This window comes from Olea europaea, chromosome 4 (assembly GCF_002742605.1).
Source record: "Olea europaea var. sylvestris chromosome 4, O_europaea_v1, whole genome shotgun sequence".
Taxonomy (NCBI): domain Eukaryota; kingdom Viridiplantae; phylum Streptophyta; class Magnoliopsida; order Lamiales; family Oleaceae; genus Olea; species Olea europaea.
Window position 1 is genome coordinate 3,771,309 of NC_036240.1, and position 22,945 is coordinate 3,794,253.

Below are 22,945 nucleotides of genomic sequence, written 5' to 3' on the forward strand. Positions count from 1 at the left end.
AAATAGAGTGAAAATAGCAACCATGTTTATTCTCGTCCTTTCAAAAAGCGTTGGTGTCTTTGCTTTGTCTCTAAGTTTGTCTTTTAACTGTTTGTAATAATGCCATTGTGAAGTTGATTCCAATCCAAAAATAGTTTAACAAATATAATATGATTCATTTATTGACTTATTATCCTCGTTGTTGTTGTTGTTGGCGGGCCTTTATCAATCATTGTTGCCCAAACTCAAGTTTATTATAATATAAAAGTTAATCCAATTCAAATTTACTATTGACCACAAAAATCAAGAAAGATATTTAGTGTACGCATGTTATTTTATGTTTTAAGGTATATTTGATAAAGTAAATTGAGCATCAGCAAGCAATCTTAAAGAAGAAAAATAAACTAAAATATGCCCTTCGGGCACATCGCAACTGACAAAGGACGGAATTCTTCAAGGCAGGCAGTTTAGAGGTCGTAGGTTCGATTCATGGGGCTCTTGGAAGGTAAGTCTTTCTCCTGGAAGGCAGGATATTTCTTGAAAGGCAAGGAGCATACACAGGTTTGACTCGCTCGACACTTTGACAGTTCAGTTGGAGGGGCTCTTGGACCCTGACCAATTTGGGGAACAACTCGTGGTTTACCTGATCTGCGTGAAGAGGGGTTGGATCATAAACCTCAGGATTAGTCGCTGTAAGATGGACACCTAGGTATAAAAAAAAAATATATTTTTCAAGCTTGAACTTAAATTACTGAAAAATGCATTCAACTGTTTGATACATCAAAAATATGTAAAACAACATATGCATGAATTCATATATTTATTAGCTCTTGATTTTATAAAATTGAATATTTTACTCATGTTTGAGCTTCACTCTTAGTTATTTTGATATTTACCTTTTTCGTCTGATTCATGAGCAGATTTAGTAATAATGCAATATCTTCTGTTAATAACTAATATTAGTTACTGTTGTGAGCGGAAGCTGCTATTTCATGTATCGAGGGTTCTGTTTCATATTTGTTTTCTGTCCATATTTTATGAACCAGTAATGGCAATAGTAGTAGTGTTAGAAGTAATAAAAAAATTGTTGTTATTATGTCAGTCATTTTCTTGTTTGTCATCCATGCATTTTGGTGTTGGATACCTTTAATAAATTGGCACAATAATTCATTTGTCAGGTTGATGGTGATTATTAGTGAAATCAAGGCTCTATGCTTGTAATATCAAGAACAGAATAAAACCTGCAGAAATTTATTTGGAGCTCTACACGGCCTCCTTGTAATTGACATCCATCAAACAATTTGCATGTTTTTTTCTTTTTTATCACCTATGTTCGTCGCCATCTTCTTAATAGATTTTTATTACTGTGTAAAAGGATTGATGATGCCTTCTGAGATTGAAGAAGATAAGATCACTTTCTGCGAGGCGTCAATATCAAGATAAGAGCAATCTGTTTCTGTTTTAAGCTCAATGAGGAATCAAAATGTTTGCCGACTTCTTGTTTTCTTTTATGAGCAGCAGATGGCGATAATACAGAGCAAGCATCCTGTTGATTTGATTAAAGTATATTCAGAAAAGGAGCTTTTGAAGGAGTTTGAAAAAATTGCTTCCACCATTGTACCAGAAAAAGATTGGTCTATGTGAAGGCCTTATTATTGGAGGTTTGTGAGCCACTCACTCTCTACTAAAAGCCTCTTGCTTCCAATTCGAAATCATATATTTTAATGGTTGCATTTTTTTTTGTATGGTTTTTTTGGAACTACTGTATTTCATCCTTGAGATGTGTTCCTATACAATGTTTATTAAAACAAGAGGAATATGAAGTTATTTTCATGTAGAAGTTAACAGTTTCTTTCTGTATATCTTTAGTTGCACTGTCATTTCTGCAAAAAATGTATATTAACAAAAGTATACATACCCTTTCGTGTACTCTTCCATACATAAACTTACTGGAGGTTGCTTTCATGGACTATCTAATCACTCCGAGTTTTAACATGTAATTGATAAGGATAAATGGATAGTTGATTTCTGTATTCAATACTCATTAATAGTGCAGAAGTTTTTAATTTGGATTTTATATGAATAGAATGTTCCTTCTTTTAATTTTACATATTTAGTCGCTTTCTGAACTCTAAACTGTCGTGATGCTCTTCCTTCTCCATTTTGCTAGGCATGCCATTTGTTATGCTTCTTATCAAAAGAGCTCTTGAGAGACTTTCAGTACATGTTTATTCCGGTAATAGCAGTCTCTGTATTTAGTTACTATAGCGTTATATGATCACAAGTGCTTCTCACCCTTTAGTTTGACATTTAGGTTCTTTTCAAGCTTCTTGTGATAACAGTACTTGTAGTTTGGAATTTGCAGATAACTGCATAAAAATGGTGTTTCTGTCTGTCTTACTGGTTAGCTTGTTCTGTTTCTATATTTTGCATACCCTTCTGTGATTTTTTTTCTTTATTTCTGTTTTCAGATGTTACGCAATTGCAAAGTTCCCCGTATGCTTCCTCGTATAGTTGACTGTTCGAAGAATGACCGAAATGCAGTACGTGTACTTCGTGCAAGGTGTGATTCTGCTTTTGTTCTCTGATAAACTGGATCTACTTCAAATAGCATTCGAAGTTGTAAGTATCATGCGCTAGGTCCAATCAACTTTGGACATAAATACTTTTATATATAATTAATGCAATTTAATGACAGATCTATTATTTAATTAATAGACAATTAAATAAATAATAGAGTCCTTAGATTCAAATCTTCGTAATTTGTTAATCACAGAGAGTTGTGATTGTGAGATACAAATTACATCTAATTGAATCTTAAATCGTCCGTGGTCGTAAGTAATAACGAGATACGGATATCGTTATTACGCATAGGCCATCATGTGTGGCATTTCTTACTTGTGAAGTAAGTAGCTGATCTCACAAGTTAAAGTGTGGTGACACTTAAATGACACATGGATGTTTTGTTATAGAACAAAATATTGGAGACCCGCCGAGAGATTCCACATGGATAACTATCTGAGTGTCAGTGGTTAATCTCTAATGTTCGGTAGTGGAATTGGTCCTTAGACTTGAGGTCGTCACGGTACCTTATATGAGGACAGTCATACTTTGGCGGTGTTGAATGTTGCTCTGCAAAGGGCCGCTAATACGACATTGTTCAGGTACGTCAAGAATCGTATGAAGGTTGTGATTGACCAATAAAGGATTCGTTACTCTTAGATAGTAGGAGATTATGATCTGCGTTTCATTCAATTAAGTCGATGATGAAATCCTTGGCTAAGGTGTACTCATAAGTCGAAAAGGAGTTTTCGACTTATATTGACTTAATAGAAAAGTAAAAGATATGATCGATATTCGGGATTGACACAATTCTATATCTCGTAATTGATCAGATCATATGACGAAGGGATTATAGTTTCACGGTAAACAAACGAGTTTGGTTTTGTCATACCACATGACATTTCCCGTCATTTGTATTGTCTTGACACATTACTAGATGTCAATCAGGGACGGCGAGTGTGAATTGACGATAAATTAAAATGGTGTTTTAATTTATCAATTTTGATTAGATCAAAATAATATTTCACGTCGTTAGGCATTGTGGTCGGGAACTTAATGGGTCGCACACAAAAGAGAATTGAAAGATTACAAATTGTAAATTGGTTTATTTAACAATCGTTGGATAAATTATTTAATTGGATTTATTATTTATATTCCCGAATTAATTAATTGGATTAATTAATTCACGGATTGGGTTTAATTAAATAGATTAATTAAATATTGGACTGAAACGGATCGAGCCCGTCTAGGTTTATATAAATACATGGCTAGGGTTTTCAATCGAAATGATTTTCATTATTCTTGTTGGCACAAGAGGAAAAATCCTGGTAGTTGCAATCTTGTTCTCCGTGTGGATTACCGTTGGAGGCTGGACAATTGGATAACTGTGGATGGCGAATTAAGATTGCTGGAACGAAAAGAATAGTAAAGAAGTTTGCAGATCTGGAAAAGGCACAATCTTATCACAATTTCTATCTAAACACAAATGCGATTCTTGGTGGGAATCGAAAATTATTTTAAATTTTGCTGTGCATGTATAAGTTGATTCCCAACAGAAGTATCTTCTATATTTTTATTTTCCCGAATCAGGTGTTGTACTTGAATACTTGACTGATGCACATGAAATATAGCGCTCAACTGACCTTTATGAAGACTTTAATCAGATATTGTGTGACATATGCTATGAGCCAGGTATATATTTTTCATTCATGAAATGTCTCTGTTTCTTGAAGCTGGTGGATGATAGGCTTTTTCCTTATCAATTATTTTTGGTGCATTGAAATGTTTGGGATTAAACTTTCCATTTTCTACAGGTCCGCTCTACTGCAAGGATGTGTTACCGAAGGTTTGCAAGGACCTGGCCTGAGCGTTCTCGGCGTTTAGTAATGTTGACACCATTGATCCTTGAGAAAAACGTCAAATGGACAGCAACAGCTATAAGCTGCATCATATCTGTTTACACCTATCATGATTCTCTAGCTGTGTTGAATTCTATTCTTGGCTTATTCGTTGAACAAAATTCCTTAAGACGAGTTCTCAGGTAGTATTCTCCTCGTATAGAAGTAGACTCGATAACTTTATGCAGAATAGGAAAGACAGACGTGGCAAGTGTAAGTATTATGTCTTAGGTCCAATCAATTTTGGATATAAATACTTTTGATATATATTTAATGCAATTTAATGACAGATCTATTATTTAATTAATAGACAATTAAATAAATAATAGAGTCCGAGGATTCAAATCTCCGTAATTTGCTAATCACAAGGAGTTGTGATTGTGAGATACAAATTACATCTGATTGAATCTTAAATCATCCATGGTCGTAAGTAATAACGAGATACGGATATCGTTATTACGGATAGACCATCACGTGTGACATTTTTTACTTGTGAAGTAAGTAGCTGATTTCACAAGCTAAAGTGTGGTGACACTTAAATGAACACGTGGATGTTTTGTTATAGAACAAAACATTGGAGACCCGTTGAGAGATTCTACATAGATAATTATCTGAGTGTCAGTGGTTAATCTCTAATGTTCGGTAGTGGAATTGGTCCTTTGACTTGAGGTCGTCATGATACCTTATATGAGGACAGTCATACTTTGGCGGTGTTGGATGTTGCACTGAAAAGGGCCGCTAATACGACATTATTCGAGTACGTCAAGAATCGTATGAAGGTTATGATTGATCAATAAAGGATTCGTCACTCTTAGATAGTAGGAGATTATGATCTGCGTTTCATTCAATTAAGTCAATGATGAAATCCTTGGCCAAGGTGTACTCATAAGTTGAAAAGGAGTTTTCGACTTATATTGACTTAATAGTGGAGTGAAAGATATGATCGATAATCGAGATTGACACACTTTCATATCTCGTAGTTGATTGGATCATATTGACGAAGGGATTATAGTTTCACGGTAAACGAACGAGTTTGGTTTTGTCACACCACATGACATTTTCCGTCACATGTATTGCCCTGATAAATTGCTAGATGTCAATCAGGGACGACGAGTGTGAATTGACGATAAATTAAAAGGGTGTTTTAATTTATCAATTTTGATTAGATCAAAATAATATTTCACGTCGTTAGGCATCGTGATCGGGAGCCTGATGGGTCACACACAAAAGAGAATTGGAAGATTACAATTTATCAATTAATTAATTTAACAATTGTTAGATAAATTAATTAATTGGGTTGGTTATTTATAGGTCCGAATTAATTAATTGAATTAATTAATTCATGGATCAGATTTAATTAAATGGTTTAATTAAATATTGGACCGGATCGAGCCAGGCCCGTTTGGGCTTATATAAATAAAAGGTTAGGGTTTTCAATTCATATGGTTTTTCATTATTCTTGCTAGCACAAGAGGAAAACCCTGGTAGCTGCAATCTTATTCTCTGTGTGGATCACCGTTGGAGGTTGGACAATTGGACAGCTGTGGAAGGCAGATTCAAGATTACTTGAACGAAAAGAAAAGCAAAAGGTTTGCAGAATTCTTCAAAGGTACAATTTTTATCACGATTTCTATCTAAACACAAAGGCGATTCTTGGTGGGAATCGAAAATTAATTAAATTTCGCTGTGCATGTATAAGTAGATTCTCAACAGTGGTATCAGAGCCTACTTTGTGTTTGTTAGAAATTATTTTGCATGTTAGAACAATTAAATGTTAATTGTTTTTCTTGTTTTAGCGATTAACGAAATAAATAATTTTTCATATTCAGAATTAGATTTTGAATAGAAATTATTTTTTGGATTGGAGAATTAATAAGGTATAAAATATATATATATATATGAGGGGTGGGATGCCGACAGCAACAGTTGCTGTCGACGTTGGTGAAGCTGTCGGCGGTAGATGCTGCTGCTAAGAGTAGCAGCGGCCAGCGGCATCTGCCGCTGTTGCTACAGCAGAGCGAGGCTGGCAACGGCCCGCCGCCTACCGGGTTATTAGGGTGGCGCCGCCAACCAAGAGTGCTTAAAAAAAAATTGGTTGAATTTTCTAGGGTTAAACAATCGGGTGAGATGCATTGGAGGCGGGGGCTTCTGACGCAATTTATGAAATTGCAAGCCCCCGTTTGCAATATCCATTTGGGGTCAGTTTGTAAGTTATTTTAGTAAGGGCCGTTTTGTATTATTTGATATTGAGGACCATTACTTGTAATTTCACTTCGGTGGTAAATGTGTAAATATTGAAATAAGGGCCTTTTTCATAATTTCAGAAATCGGAGGGCCTGTTTGGTATTTTTTAAAAATGGGTCAAATTTTGAATTTTCAAAGATGTATTGGATTTTAAATTTGGAGGTGTTTTACATTTGATTTCCAAATGGGTTTGATCCATAATTTTAATTTTGACCCAAATTAAAATTTTATTTAAAATTGACGACATTTTATATTTTCGTTAAAATTGAATTTTGACTTAAACATTAAACTTTGACCCAATTGAATTTTTATTTTATTTAGGAGTGTTATCCGAGATTAAAATATTAATTCAATTTAAATTAGAGTTTGAGTCTAATTTAATACTTAATTAAAATTTGATTTTAATTAATTATTCACCCGAATATATTCTTGTAATTAGAATTGGATTCTAATTTCACATTTAATTAAAATTTGATTTTAATTAAATTGTCTCGCCCTAAATTTCTTCTTGGAATTAGAGTTGGATTCTAATTTGGTATTTAATTAAAATTTTGATTTTGATTAAATTAATTTGCCCTTAAATATTGGAATTAGAGTTAGACTCTAATTTTGTTATTTAATTTAAATTTGATTTTAATTAAATTCAACCGCCTTATATTTTCAAATTAGAGTTTGATTCTAATTTAATATTTAATTAAAATCTGATTTTAATTAAATAATCCCGCCATATAATTGTTGAATTGGAGTTGGACTCTAATTTGTTATTTAATTAAAATTTGATTTTAATTAAACATTCCCGCTAATTAAATAATCGATTAATATGATTAATTAATTATTTAATTGTTCCGATCCATTTGTCTAAAAGAGTTTAGACAACTTAATTGCTAGAAACTTAAAATTAATTTGCATATAATATTAGTTATTATATAGGTATACATTTATGTGATGAATGTATTATTAATGGACGATTATGGACTCGACCATATGGATGTGTTGAATGGTTAATTTTTATTCTTATTGTTTTCTGGGCCTGCGAGCTTTTAATTATTTTGGGCCTGCGAGCCCGTTATTATTATTACTATTTTGGGCCTGCGAACTCTTGATCATTTTGGACTTGCGAGTCCATTATTATTATTATTATTGCTGTGGGCCTGCGAGTCCAATTTCATTTAAACTTGCATGCCAATTAGTATAAGATAAAGGTTGCAACTGGACTAATTGAAAAGAAAAGAAGAGGAAGAGACCATGGAGATGGTGCATTGATACTATTCAATGCTATACCCCTAGGAATTGGCCAACTAGTCTTTCTTATGACTCGCGAAGACTAGATAGTAAAAGTCCATTATTTTCCACATTATTATATATATATATATATATTTGCATGGTAGATGTATAATTATATATATATGATTGTATTGTTGTTGATGAGACTTTTGAATGCAAAATCACTCCATAAAATATTAAGTCACATTTGTAATCGCCTTCCATCATTATAGTGAAAAATCAGAGTCCCAAATCGTCTCAACTTGTTGAGTACACTCAAGGCTGGTTCATTAGGGATATATTTGACACTATGAAATATTTGATATTTCTAAATGACGGGTTTGACTTAACTAAAAATTATCTTTTGTTGAGTAAACTCAAGGAGATAAATTTTAGAGGCATGTTAAACTAACACATAAGATGTGTGAAAACAAAGAGTTGTTAGCTTAATGATTTGGGAGTTGTATGGAGATACAATTGATAACAATATCTACCCAAATGTTATATTAAGGCTTGTTGAGTACACTCAAGATCTTAATATAATAGATGGGATTCCAGCCCACTGGGAGTCAAGTATGGACTCCATAAATTTATGTAAGAGGGTCATAAATTTTATTTAAACAGTGGGAGCATAATTAATTTAATAAAAGTCCATGTTAAATTAATTGATGCATTTTATATATTATTCTTTCCTTTTTCATCATTTATACTTATTGAATCATGAGTAACCATATGTATTTGAATGGCATACTAGATGTCAACAACCAAAATAGATTTTCTTAATTGACACAACAATTTGAGAATTGTTCTCATGCATGAAAAATTGGTCACGTCCTTGAGTAGTCCTTTCCAGAGACACTTGCTGATGACTCGATTAAAGAAGAGGTGGCTACTGAAATAAACACAGTGATGACAATAGTACAGCAACGTATGTGATACTTGCAACTATATCACTGAGTTACAAAAGCGACTTGAGAGTATAAATGTTAACACATAATTCTTCATTACAAAGAGTTGTATGATAATAATCGTGTGTGGAAGGATATGAGACTTCCGAACAACTATACCGGTGCAAAATGACAGAGTAATCTTCAATCGATACTTAGATACTGAAGATGATTGACGCTGAGAAATGTCTCAATTGAATTCAATCATAAACCATGAACTAAGTAGTGACTTGGTTCTACAATCTCTATCAGAGAAAGCTATTTATAACTAATTATGAATTTAACGTATATAAGTTTGAATGCATAATTATTGAGTTGCTTAACATGCTTAAGACTGTTAAGCCCAACATCGAATTTAATAGTGTGCAAGCCATTGATTCCTCTAAAGATATTAAGAGGAAGTCTAAAGGGCTTTGTGAAAGCGTTCAATATAGTTAAGATCGTCAAAGCGAAGGAAAATACCAAATCTAATGACCTTTGATTTCATTATAGAATGAAAGGTCATTGGAAGGAATATTGCGTGACTTACGTCTACTTCACGAGTTTCTTAGGTATTTGATACCAGATGTAAATTCCATATTTATACGAATATGGAGAAACTAAAAAGAAGTAGACCACTGCGAAAGGGAGAAGTTGACATACACGTTGGAGATGAGCAAATGTTGTTGCATTGCTTGTATGAATATACTTCTTGCCATTGCCTTTTGGTTTTAGTGTTAGAATTAGAGAAATGTCGCTTTATACTCACCATAGTTGGAACATTAAAATGAATTTCATGTTCGTACATGAACTATTTTAATGTTAAGGACAATTGTTGTTCTTGTTTATCTTGATAAAGATCCCAATGGCTATGGTAAATTACAAAACGACATTTATATTCTTTAATGCTAAGGATTCTATAATGAGTATAGAAATTATAAGGAATAAATGTGATAATCTAGTTATTACCTAAATCTGGCATGACAGACTTTGTCATTTAGATGAAATGTAATTCCAAAGTTACATAAAGATGTATACTTGGGATTAATTGATTTTGACAAGAACAAATTATGCATGTCTAGTGCAATGACCAAATCTTCTTTTACTTGAAAAGAAGAGAGGTCAGCATAATTACTGGTCTAATACATGGTGATGCATATGGACTCGCGTCAATTAATGTCAGGTAATGTTTCTCTTATTTCCTCAATGATCATGTATACTTGATGAAAACTTAAACATGAAACTCTTGAAAGTTCAAGGAATTCACACTAGAATTAGAGAAACAAAAAGATAAAGATACCCTCACATTAATATTCGATCAAGTGGGAGTATCTTAAAGATAAAATCTAGATTATCTAAAAGAGAATGAAATTCTCTTGCAGTGGACTCCTTCATATACATTGCAGCAAGGTGGTGTATCTAAAAGGAGGACTTGTTAATTATTAGATATAATGCGGTTAATAATAAGCCATGCAAATCTCCCAAAAATTGTTTTGGAGTCGTGCATTGATTACAGTGTGCAACACACTAAATCATGTCCCATCTAAATTTGTTAACAAGACTCCATACGAGTTATGGAAAGGCAATAGTCCTAATTTATCTTATATGAAAGCTTGGGGCCATGACACTTATTTGAAGCGTCCTGAATTGGATAAGTTTGATGCTAAATATGATAAATACGTATTTGTGGGGATATTCAAAACAGACGTTTGAATATTAATTCTATTATCATGAAGAAAGTCTTCGTCTCACGACATATCATCTTCTTAGAGAAAATGTTTACTCTATGAGAGGACAGTGGGAGTAAAATAGAATTTGAAAGAGTTCAAGAGTCCATAGATATAGTTAACCAAGTAGATAAATCCGAGTTTGATCCCATATCTGATATGGGACATACTTTGGATTAGGAAGTAAAGACTCTTGAGGACATGACAGCTCTATGTAAATCTAGTAGGATCATTCGATCTTCAAGAAGGTGCGAATCCATGATCATTAATCAGGTATTAGTGATCCAGGATAATGAACCTGCTAGTTGCAACAAAATAAAGTCAAGTGTTGACTTAAAAGAGACATCAAGAGGCCATGATACTCGAGATGAACTCAGCGTATGTGAACAAGGTTTGGACCTTGGTCGAGCCTCCTGATGGAATAAAACCCATAGGGTTTTGTAAATAGTTTACAAGGGAAAGGTCAATGTGGATGTGAATATCCATATATACAAAGTAAGACTAGAAGCAAAGGTTAAGTGTTGACCTTGGTAAAACCTTTCTCCTATGGCCCTGCTGAAGTCTAATCAGGTTTTATTTGCAACAGTTGCATATCATAACTAAACATTAAGATAAGTCTCTATGGAGCTGAAATCTTCGATTTGATGGAAAAAGTCAAAGTGTTTGATTTTATCAAATTTGAAGACGAATTGTGTATTTACAAGAAGATAGTGGGAGTATTGTCGTATTCCTAATATTATAGAAAACGACATCCCTATGTTTCAATCGTTGAAATAATGGTTGTTAAAGGATTTATTCTCGAACGATATTGGAGAAGCGACTTGATCTATAGAGATAGATCTAGAAGGTTGCTTAACTCGTCCCAATCTATATAAAATATTGAGAAGATTTTATATGGAGAAATTGGTTTACTCTTAAACGGTGTGTTGGAAAGGTTCCAAACATGAAGCAATCGTTGATTCAATAGTAGAAACCTAATACATGGTTACTTCAGAAGTAGCAAAGAGTTGAAATCTGTATCATGATGTTCATAAATGAACTTGGAATAGTTCCTGATATTGTTGATCACATATCATTGTATTGTGATAACAATAGAGCCATTGCAAAAGCAAAGGAACTATGATCTCATCAATAATCCAAACATGTATTAAGGCGGTATAATCTCATCAGAGAGATAATACATAGAAATGACATAAAGAGAAGAACAAATTCTCACATTTAACAATATTGCAAAGCCACTGACAAAGAGTTGTCGTAGCATAAACAGGATCGTCATGTAAACTTATGATATTGGATACATAAGTGATTGGATCTAATGCAAGTGGGAGTTTGTAAGTATTATACCCTAAGTCTAATCAATTTTGGATATAAATACTTTTGATATATATTTAATGCAATTTAATGACAGATCTATTAATTAATTAATAGACAATTAAATAAATAATAGAGTCCGAAAATTTAAATCTTCGTAATTTGTTAATCACAAGGAGGTGTGATTGTGAGATACAAATTACATCTGATTGAATCTTAAATCATCCATGGTCGTAAGTAATAACGAGATACGGATATCGTTATTATGGATAGACCATCACGTGTGACATTTCTTACTTGTGAGAATGTGAAGTAAGTAACTGATCTCACAAGTAAATGAACACGTGGATATTTTATTATAGAACAAAACATTGGAGATCCGCTAAGAGATTCCACATGGATAACTATCTGAGTGTCAGTGTTTAATCTCTAATGTTCTGTAGTGGAATTGGTCTTTTGACTTGAGGTCATTGGAATTGGTCCTTTGACTTGAGGTCGTCATGGTACCTTATATGAGGACAGTCATACTTTGGCGGTATTGGATGTTACTCTGAAAAGGACCGCCAATACGACATCGTTTCGGGTACGTCAAGAATCGTATGAAGGTTGTGATTGATCAATAAATGATTCGTCACTCTTAGATAGTAGGAGATTATGATCTGCGTTCATTCAATTAAGTCAATGATGAAATCCTTGGCCAAGGTGTACTCACAAGTCGAAAAAAAGTTTTCGACTTATATTGACTTAATAGTGGAGTGAAAGATGTGATCGATAATCTAGATTGACACACTTTCATATCTCGTAGTTGATCGGATCATATTGACGAAGGGATTATAATTTCACGGTAAACGAACGAGTTTGGTTTTATCACACCACATGACATTTCCCGTCACATGTATTGTTCTAACACATTGCTAGATGTCAATTAGGGACGGCGAGTGTGAATTGACGATAAATTAAAAGGGTGTTTTAATTTATCAATTTTGATTAGATCAAAATAATATTTTACGTCGTTAGGTATCGTGATCGGGAGCCTGATGGGTCTCACACAAAAGAGAATTGGAAGATTGTAATTTATCAATTAATTAATTTAACAATCGTTGGATAAATTAATTAATTGGGTTGGTTATTTATATGCCCGAATTAATTAATTGGATTAATTAATTTATGGATCGAATTTAATTAAATGGTTTAATTAAATATTAGACCGGACTGGGCCAGACCCGTTTGGGCTTATATAAATAAAAGGTTATGATTTTCAATTCATATGGTTTTTCATTACTCTTGCTGGCACGAGAGGAAAACCCTGGTGGCTGCAATCTTATTCTCTGTGTGGATCACTGTTGGAGGCTGGATAATTGGACAACTGTGGGAGGCAGATTCAAGATTGCTTGAACGAAAAGAGAAGCAAAAAGTTTGCATAATTCTTCAAAGGTACAATCTTTATCACTATTGCTTGGTGGGAATCGAAAATTAATTAAATTTCGCTGTGCATGTATAAGTAGATTCCCAACAGCAAGTAGTCCTCGTGTGATCATCTGATGCGTTCGGAAGTTTTTCTTAGGAGGGTATTCTGCTATTTTTCTCAATAGGGATGATGGTAGAAAATGAAGTTCTCTTCAAGTGAAAAACTCAAGAAGAAAATTTTTGGAATTCACCAAATTATGAAAGAAATAAACTCACGAAATTTTTTTAATGTAAGAAGATCAAAAACAAAGAATTATCCCTTTAATTGTAAGGATTTACATGAAAACCTTGTTTAATCAAACTAAAATTGAAAAGAATTCGAAATAAACTAAATGGCTAAAATAACACTAAAACTTTAAAAGCAATTTTTGAGTCTTACTCATCTCGTCGTTCTCCTTCTAGAATGGTATTATAGGCCCAAACTGGAGCTCTACTGCCACACTAGTACTCGGGGGCGGACCTAGAATTATTCTTCAGAGAGATGAGACAGAAAATTTGACGCAACACCAATAAGAAATTTAATAGAGAAAGGGAAAATCAATGAACATGAAAAAGAAATCAGGGAAAGGGATGATATAAGAAGAAAACAGGGGAAGAAAAAGAATGGGGAAGAGGGAAATTTCGTCACAAGCTATCAAATATCTTTATTCAATCATCAACTGTAAATAAATTACAATGCAAAGTAGTTTAAATATTAAAAACCTAAGCCCTAACTAGATTGGACTTGGGCCAATATAAGTCTAATAAGAATCCAAAATAATAAAGTCCACAAAAATGAAATAAGGTCCAATTAGAAATAAATAAAAACGACTGGATATCCTCATCAACTCTCCCGGGGTGGGAGAAAACTCGACCCTGTCGAGTGGATATATCAATATAGGTTGCATTCAATCTCCCAACCATAAACTGAGTGGAGTGGTTGGGCAAGCTTTTTCCGACGTCTGTAGAAATGTGTCAGTGGAGGTCTGAATATGGTGTCCTCACCAACGCTCCTTGGGTGGACGGGAGGTGATCTGGACCAAGGAAGATCCTGTTGACTCTGATAAAGCTCCAATAAATCTGGATTCAATTGCTGTAGTGTCTCTCTAGAGATCCATGTACAGTCAGAATTCAGTCGATCAATCCAACGAACAAAGAAGTGTTGAACCTCTCTATCATTAGTTAACACTGTTTCTTCATCTAAAATAACATCAATGTTATCTTTTTGTGCTTTGAGAGGTGGTAGTAGGTTAGAAGGGGCCAAAGAATCAGGGTCAAGATCCACAAAAGGAGGTAACAGAGGTTCATCCGAGGGAATGAAATGGCCTTTATAAGCAACTAAGTCCTCAACATTGAAAGTAGAGTGGTAACCAAGGTGGGGTGGAATGTTAACAATATATGCATTTGGACCAACTTGCTTTAAAATTTTAAAAGGACCAGTACTACGGACTTGCAATTTGGAGACGGGTCAATGTAGATGCCGCTCTGACCTAATGCGGACCATAACGTAATTCCAATGTTAAACTCAACATGTTGTTGATGTAAATCAACTTGAAGTTTATATTTTACATTACTGGTTTCAAGTTGTTTATTGATCTTAATATGCAAATCACAAAAATATTGTGCAAATGCTTTGGTTGACACTGACACTTTAGCTTGTGGGGACATAGGAATGAGATCTAACGGTTTCCTAGGCTTATACTCGTGAACAGCTTCAAATGGACTCATACCCAATGAACGATTCATGGAACTGTTATAAGCAATTTGAGCTATAGGTAGGATCAAATCCCAATTTCGAAGATTTTCCCGGACTAAACAGCGTAATAGGTTACAAAGACTTCGATTAACTACTTCAGTTTAACCGTCAGTTTGAGGGTGGTAGGCCGTAGAAAATTTCAATTTGGTACCTATCTTTTGCGACAAAGTCCTCCAAAAATGGCTAGTGAAACGAACATCCCTATCGGACACATTGGTCTTAGGAAGCCCATACAATTTGACAATATCATTAAAGAATAACATGGCAACCTTGGACACATCTGAAGTCTTGCTACAGGTGACAAAATGAGCCATTTTTGAAAAATGATCGACAGCCACAAAAGTAGAATCATGTTTCTTTGGAGTGCGTAGAAGTTCTAATACAAAATTCATACTAATATCTTGCCAAGGACAATTGGGGACGGAAAGAGGAGTGTATAGGCCTGTGCTTTGCCTCTTCTGTTTGGCCAATTGATAAGTGTTACATGTACTAACACTCTTAACCACATCTTTCTTCAAACTAGGCAAATAGAATTGGCGTTCAACTTCCTCTATGGTCTTATCACGCCCAAAGTGACCGACTAAACCTCTTGCATAAATTTCCCACACTATGAAATTTCGCACTAAAGTTCGAGGGATGCACAATTTATTGGCTCTAAAGAGATAACCCTCCTCAAGTAGGAAGCCATTTGTGGTGTCTGATTGTCCCCTTGCAAATCAAGAAATATATCTTTAAAATTGGGACATGTCTTGTAATCCTCCTTAAGCATTTCAAAATCGATGATCTTGACACTCATGATAGATAAAAGGGAGACACGACGACTTAATGCATCAACTGCTTGGTTCTCCACGCCCTTATTGTGTTTTAAAACAAATGACTAGGCTTGCAAATATTCAAATCAACGACCATGTCTAGAGGTTAATCTTTTCTAGGAGTTAAGGTAAGGAGAGCCTCGTGGTCCAAATAAAGGACAAACTCTTGGGACAACAAATAGTGGCGCCAATATTGAAAAGCTTGGACAACCGCATACAGTTCCTTATCATAAATTGAGTACCGTTGTCTAGCCTCATTTAACTTCTCACTAAAGTAGGCAACCCCCGTCTCGGGTCACCGATATATATGTGTGTGTGTGTGTGTGTGTGTGTGTATTACGTAATTTACATTACAACCGGTTGCCCAATTTCCCAATCCCCATTTGCCCTAATCTTTTCTTTTCCAATTTCCACTTCTATAATTCTATTTCCTCTCGAGTCTCCTCTCATCTCTGCCAATCAATTTCGAACGATGAAATTCAACCCAAATCGTTAAGCCAAACCCTAACGACCCAATCAATTTTGAGCCTTTTTGCAAATACAAAAGCTGAAAATGTGAGAACGATTATCTACGACCCAAATCACAAAGCCAAATCCTAATATGGCTTCAGGCTTGAAAGGTTTTGTGTTGCTTCTTTTCCCAGTTTTTTCCTAAGTATAGGTTCAATTGGATGGTGTCAGAATTTGCAAAATCTATAGCTTCTGAACTTGGTGAGTTATATCTCGTGACACTGGATTCTAGATTTAGATTTCTGGAAATTGTTTCATGTCTATGTTTTTTGCTGGAATAATATACTGTTGTGTGAAAAAATTTTGCTATCTTATAGGAAATATGCAAACTTTATAGGTTTTTCTAGTGATGTGCACAGATCTAGTTTTCTAAGTTGAAATCCTAGAGTAATGTTGAGTACGGTTACTTATTATAAAAAACTTGGTTGTTGATACAATTTTTTTAATATGGATGTATTATGTTGAGTTTAATCTGTTTCCATCTGTTGAGGTAATTAAGGGTGAGTACTTTTTTTTCTCAATAACAAGGACATCTGCTGAGCAGTTTAAGGCGTCTTCTTATGATGTGAACTGTGCACCCATCCCTACCCAAAACACTAGAGTAAAGGTAAAAATTTCCCTTGGCTACTGTTTTCTTTTCGTGCCAACCAAATAATTTACCCATTGTCTCCTTTTCCAGTTCAATATCTTGTCATTTTCACCAGCCTTAATCAATTTAAACCTTCCTTGCTTGGACTGATTTTTCTATGAACTGGACCAATCCTCGTGGTTAGGTAGGATTTCCAAATTACAAAGTGAAAACTGCACTTCTGGCCAAAATTATGCCAAGTGCTTGCTTTAAAGAATGTTATTTCGTTATTTTACTGTTAGTTGCATATGATTAGGGGATAAACTTTGCTGGACACCTTAAAAACAACTTTTAGTGCTTAGCTTCTAGGATTTGTCTTGCACCCATTATCCTCGTGTTGAATCTTCTTATTCGAATTAGTCTCAGTCTAACAGTATATTTCTGCCCATCTCTAATTCATAATCTGGCATTCTTATTCTGAACATTTTGACTTGAACTTCATCTTTAATAGTTAGTGACCAATATCATTTGACTTCATAGTAATAAATTTATGCATTGTCATTAACAGCCCCACAAACACCAAGCATGAAAAGAAAAGAGAAGAAAAATCTTCGTGTTCTCATTCTATGTTTTATACTGGTCTTAGAGATTAATTTTTCCATTAGGAGTTTGAAATGAATTAGAGATTATTTTGGTTACTATAACTTCTAATAACACTGGGGAAAGATTAAAAATCATTCTTGTTTAGGAAAGACAGCAAATGAGATTATTTGTGAATCATGACATTATGCTCATTACTTTTTGTTTACATAATGACTTGGAAATAACATTCTTAACAATCTTGTAAGTAAATGAATTATCGTGGCTTTGGTTTGTAACCCCTCAATATACTTCCACTCTCAATTCAAGCTGACAAGTATTTTTTGATGGCAGATATCAACTGGCCCTGAAGCACGCCAAATAGCCGATCCTGCTACACCGTCGTAGATCAAGAACTTCGCATTAAGTCAGCATCTACAAGAGATCCATGGACGTGTAACATCAATGATAGCATGACTGCCAAGTATTACTTTAGATATTTTATCCCCTGCTCTTTTTATAAATATGATTTTCACGTCAAACTAGAAAATTCGTTGTGTTTGATGTCGTTTGTTATTTGCATAGATGTCTGTCCCAAGTAGTATTGGAAGTATTGGATTAGGACCAATACGCGAGGAAGATAGCATGACCAATGTACCGAAGAGCAATGTCCCGCAAAAAGATCCAATTGAACTGTTACCAAATGCGGATGAAAGAACAATAAACCTAAGTGATAAGGAGCGTGATATTGGAGAAATATCATTTGGAAAGAGGAAATTCACTTCAACTTGTGTGGGAGCACTACAAAAGACAGAAAATTGGTGAGAAATGGAAGGCTATATGCAATCATTGCAAGAAATAGTTAGGGGGTAAAACAAAAATTGGTAAAAAGCCTTTGCATGATCATTTGAAGAGATGTGTATTCCGTTATAAGGATAATACTCACCAAGCAATATTAAATTTCAAAAAGGATGCCACGAGTGGCAAGCTCACAACTCTTTCGATCCAGATAAATGTAGATATAGCCTTTCAAAAATGGTGATTTTGCATGAGTATCCTTTGTCTATAGTTGATCACATTGAATTTCGAGAGTTTTTGCATGACCTAAAACCATTGTTTAAGGTTCCTTCTCGCAACACTTTGAAAATCTATGAATACGAAAGAGCCAAAAATATGATTGCACTTGAGAAGATTGAGAGTCGAATTTCGATCACTACCGACATGTGGACCTCTTCTAATCAAAAGAGTGGATATATGGTTATCACTGCTCATTTCATAAATGAAGCGTGGAAATTATAGAGTCGAATCGTGAGGTATAGTAAAACATTACATTCACTTGTTCTCATAATTTACCAAAATGATATTCTTTTAGTTGATTTAATTTGTTCTTGAATGAACTCAGGTTTATATATGTACCGTGCCCACACACTGCTGATATGCTTTTAGAAACTCTATTGAGCAGCTTGATGGACTGGAATATTGATCGTAAGTTACCAACTTTGATTGTAGAAATTGCACCACAAACGATGCAATGATCAGTATTGTGTTAAGTCAACTTTGTACTCGTTCTCTTGTACTGAATGGTGAATTTTTTCATATGAGGTGTTGTGTACATATATTAAATCTTATTGTGAAGGATGTGTTGGACATTATTAGTGGTAGTGTTGAGAAAATTAGTGATAGTGTTGCTTATTGGACAGCCACGCCAAAGAGATTTGAAATTTTTGAGCTCTTTGCACGTTAATTGAAAATTGATTGTGAAAAAAAATTGTGCTTGATTGTAAAACAAGGTGGAATTCGATGTATTTGATGCTTAGTATTGCTTTGATTTATAAGGATGTTTTTTCGCATTTGAAATAGAGGGAGTCACGATATAAATATTTCCCTAGTGATGGTGATTGTGATTTAGCAAAAGAAATATGTGAGAAGTTAAAGGTTTTTTTAGGTTATTGAATTGTTTTTAGGAACAGAGTATCCATCTTCTAATCTCTTCTTTGCAAATCTTTGTGATATCAAACTGTCGTTATATGAGTGGCTTGAATCTCCTTATGTGGAAGTTCAAATGATGGCAACTGGTATGATGGAAAAGTTTATTAAGTATTGGAGCGATATTCATGGAGTTTTAACTTTAGCAGCAGTGTTGGATCCGAGGTATAAGATGGTGTTAATTAAGTTTTATTATCTTGTATTTTTAATCACAATGCTGCAAGTGAGATTGACAAAATATATCAAGTTTGTAGCAAGTTGGTGCACGATTATCAGAAAAAGAATGATTCAAGTGGGTCTATAGCTCAGTCTTCTACTTCTTCTTGTCAAACCGAGACGTCAAGTGCTAATAATAAATCAAATCGCATGGCGGATTTTTATAAATTTGTTTCTAATGTTGAAGCTCCTAGTAGTGTGAAAACCGAGCTTGATATTTTTTTGGATGAGCCTATATTGCCTCGGTCGAATGATTTTGATATATTGACATGGTGGAAAGTGAAGTCAATCAAATATCCGACTTTATCTCGAATTGCAAAAGATATTTTGGCCATCCCGATATCTACTATGGCATCCGAATCTACTTTCAGAACTAGTGGTAGATTTGTTAGTCCACACAGAAATAGACTTCACCCCAAAATTTTGGAGGCTTTAATGTGTGCTCAAGATTGGTTATGGGCCGATATTCACAGTACGATGTATAGAAACATTTTCTTTTTATATTGTTTCTTTTATGAATTTTCTTATTACTAATTAATTTATTTTATTAATAGCGAATTTTGCGTCGTCTGCATATTTTGGAAGTTGCTCCAAGATGAATGATGAGGATGTTGATGAGGAGGTAATTTTATTTATTACATAATTTACATTTTAATCATAGTTATTATGAATTTATGATGATACTGAGTATAATATTTCTTACATTTTTAAGGATACATCTTCTATAATCTCTGAACCTGCCGATGAATGAAGTTATAAAGATGGAAAAATATCAAATTTATTTTTGGATAAAGAAGTGAAATTTAGTTATAATGTAATTATATTTGTAATTGTTTATTTTCGGATATTGTTTGTTTCGAGTATTTAATTTGGATGTTAACGTTTTTAAATTGTGAATTTGAGAAGGAGAGAGAGAGAAAAAAAGGGGCAGTAAACAGGGCATTACCCCGTCTTGCCTCGTCTAAGGCAAGGCGGCCTGCCCCATTGCCATCCCTACTCAAGACTCCACCTATACCTACCCCGGAGGCATCACATTCGACCTCAAAGACTTTGGAAAAGTCGGGAAGACGTATGACAGGAGCCTCCGTCATTTGCTTCTTGACCAACTTAAAGGCCTTAGCTGCTTTTTGTGTCCAATGAAACTCCTCTTTCTTCATGCACTCCATAATAGGCGCCATAATAGTGCCAAACCCCTTGATAAAGCGACGGTAAAATATAACTAAGTCGTGAAAGCTCCTGACGTCATGAATAGTCTTAGATTCAGGCCAGTCAATAATCGCCTGAACCTTGACAGGGTCAGTAGACACTCCTATCAAAGAGACAATGAACCCCAGAAAAACAACTGTATCGGTGAAGAAAAAGCACTTCTTGACATTAGCATACAGATTAGTTGCACGTAGTTTAGAGCAAACTTGTGTAAGGTGGTCACGGTGTTGCTCTTTAGTCTTACTATAGATGAAAATATCATCAAAGTAGACAACAAAAAACTTACCCATGAAAGGTTGAAGAGTTTGTGTCATTACCCGCATAAAGGTACTCGGCGCGTTACTTAGCCCAAAAGGCATGATTAGCCATTCATAAAGACCATCATTTGTTTTGAAAGCGGTCTTCCACTCATCACCTGGGCGAATTTTAATATGATGGTATCCACTCTTCAGATTAATCTTCAAAAAAATTGTAGCACCAACCATCATATCTAGCATATCGTCAAGTCTAGGAATGGGAAAATGATACTTCACCGTGATCTTATTGATAGCGCGACTATCCACACACATTCTCCAAGAATCATCCTTTTTAGGCGTCAATGGGGCGGGGACAGCACACGGGCTTAAACTCTTATGAATGAATCCTTTATGAAGGAGGTCATCCACTTGCCTTTGGAGTTCAGCGTGCTCGGTAGGATTCATCCTATAATGAGGCAAATTTGGAAGGGATGTCTCGGGGATGAAATCTATGACATATTGAATGTCTTGTAGAGGAGGTAGATGATCAAGTAGGTCCTTTGGAAAGACATCTCGAAACTCTTGAAGGAACAACTGGACTTCAGCAGGGCTCTCTATTGTGGAGTTAGATGAAACCTCCATGACTACTAAAGCGAGCACAATTGAGTCACCAACAAGCGTACGCTCAAACTCCGTAGGACTAATTATATGCAATCCCTTTTGTTCCACACTCTTCTTCGTTTCTTGTGAGCAAACAGGCTTTAGGGACAGTGGGTTAAAGTGAATCTTTTTTCCATTAAACATGAAGGAGCAGGAATTGGATCGACCATAGATGGTTATATCTAGGTCTAATAACCAAGGTCGTCCCAAGATGATGTGTTCAACATCCATTGAAATGACGTCACACCATATATGATCCTTATACTCGAGGAACTGGATAGGGACTAAACAACGCTCCTTAACAGCTATAAAAGAGTTATCAACCCAAAAGACGTTGTATGGTTGAGGGTGAGGAACTGGCTTCAACCCTAGATGGGATACAGTAGCCATCGAAACTGCATTAATGCAGCTGCCACTATCCAAGATAACTTTACAGCCCTTGTTATTGATCTTGATGTAAGTGTGAAAGATAGCATGATGACGTCAATTATTAGCATCCCTAGGCTGGGTAAGAGTGCAACGGATGACATCGACTCTAAGCGTATGTGGGATAAGGGGACTAGCCTGAATACAACCTAAGAAGATATCTTCACTATCCTCCAAGTCATCAAACTCTTCTAACTTAGGTTCATAAACCTGGTCCTCTAATGGCTCGTCAACTATACCTCCACTCTCTTCCATAACTAGGGCTCGGCTAGGACACTTAGAAGAAATGTAACCAAAATCCTTATAGTTGAAGCATTGCAAATGGGAGGACGCCCTTGAAACCTCAGAACCTTTACCTTTACTATTTAATGCAGGGGTAGCATTAGAAGGAGGAGGCCCCAGATTAGACTTAGGGGATGGAGTGGATGCAGAAGAGGTTGTAGTGCAAGTGTCACTACGAGTTCTATACGGTGTCCTAGTCACTAACTCGTAAGGATAAGCTCACGCCTAAGATAATCTCTTAGGCCTTGCCTAAACCTACTCAAAGTCATGACCTCATCCTCAACGACCTGACATCTCATTCGAAACTCATCAAACTACGCGATGTATTCGGTCACAGGTAGATTGCCTTGCA

General features: G+C 35.0%; 1 long non-coding RNA gene across 4 annotated transcripts; it reads left to right on the forward strand.

Annotated features, from left to right (window-relative positions):
• The first annotated feature begins 860 nt into the window (after positions 1-860).
• Positions 861-20,398, forward strand: LOC111393337. 4 transcript variants are annotated; one of them, XR_002702396.1, is made up of 8 exons: positions 861-1,257; positions 1,355-1,640; positions 2,150-2,215; positions 2,451-2,542; positions 17,936-18,065; positions 18,167-18,894; positions 18,984-19,066; positions 20,338-20,398. It is a non-coding gene; the product is annotated as an uncharacterized LOC111393337 (long non-coding RNA). The 4 variants fall into 4 exon arrangements; XR_002702393.1 differs by lacking the exon at positions 20,338-20,398 and having other exon boundaries at positions 862-1,257; positions 18,984-19,344; XR_002702395.1 differs by lacking the exons at positions 17,936-18,065; positions 18,167-18,894; positions 18,984-19,066; positions 20,338-20,398 and adding exons at positions 4,132-4,233; positions 4,356-4,688.
• The last annotated feature ends 2,547 nt before the right edge of the window (positions 20,399-22,945 follow it).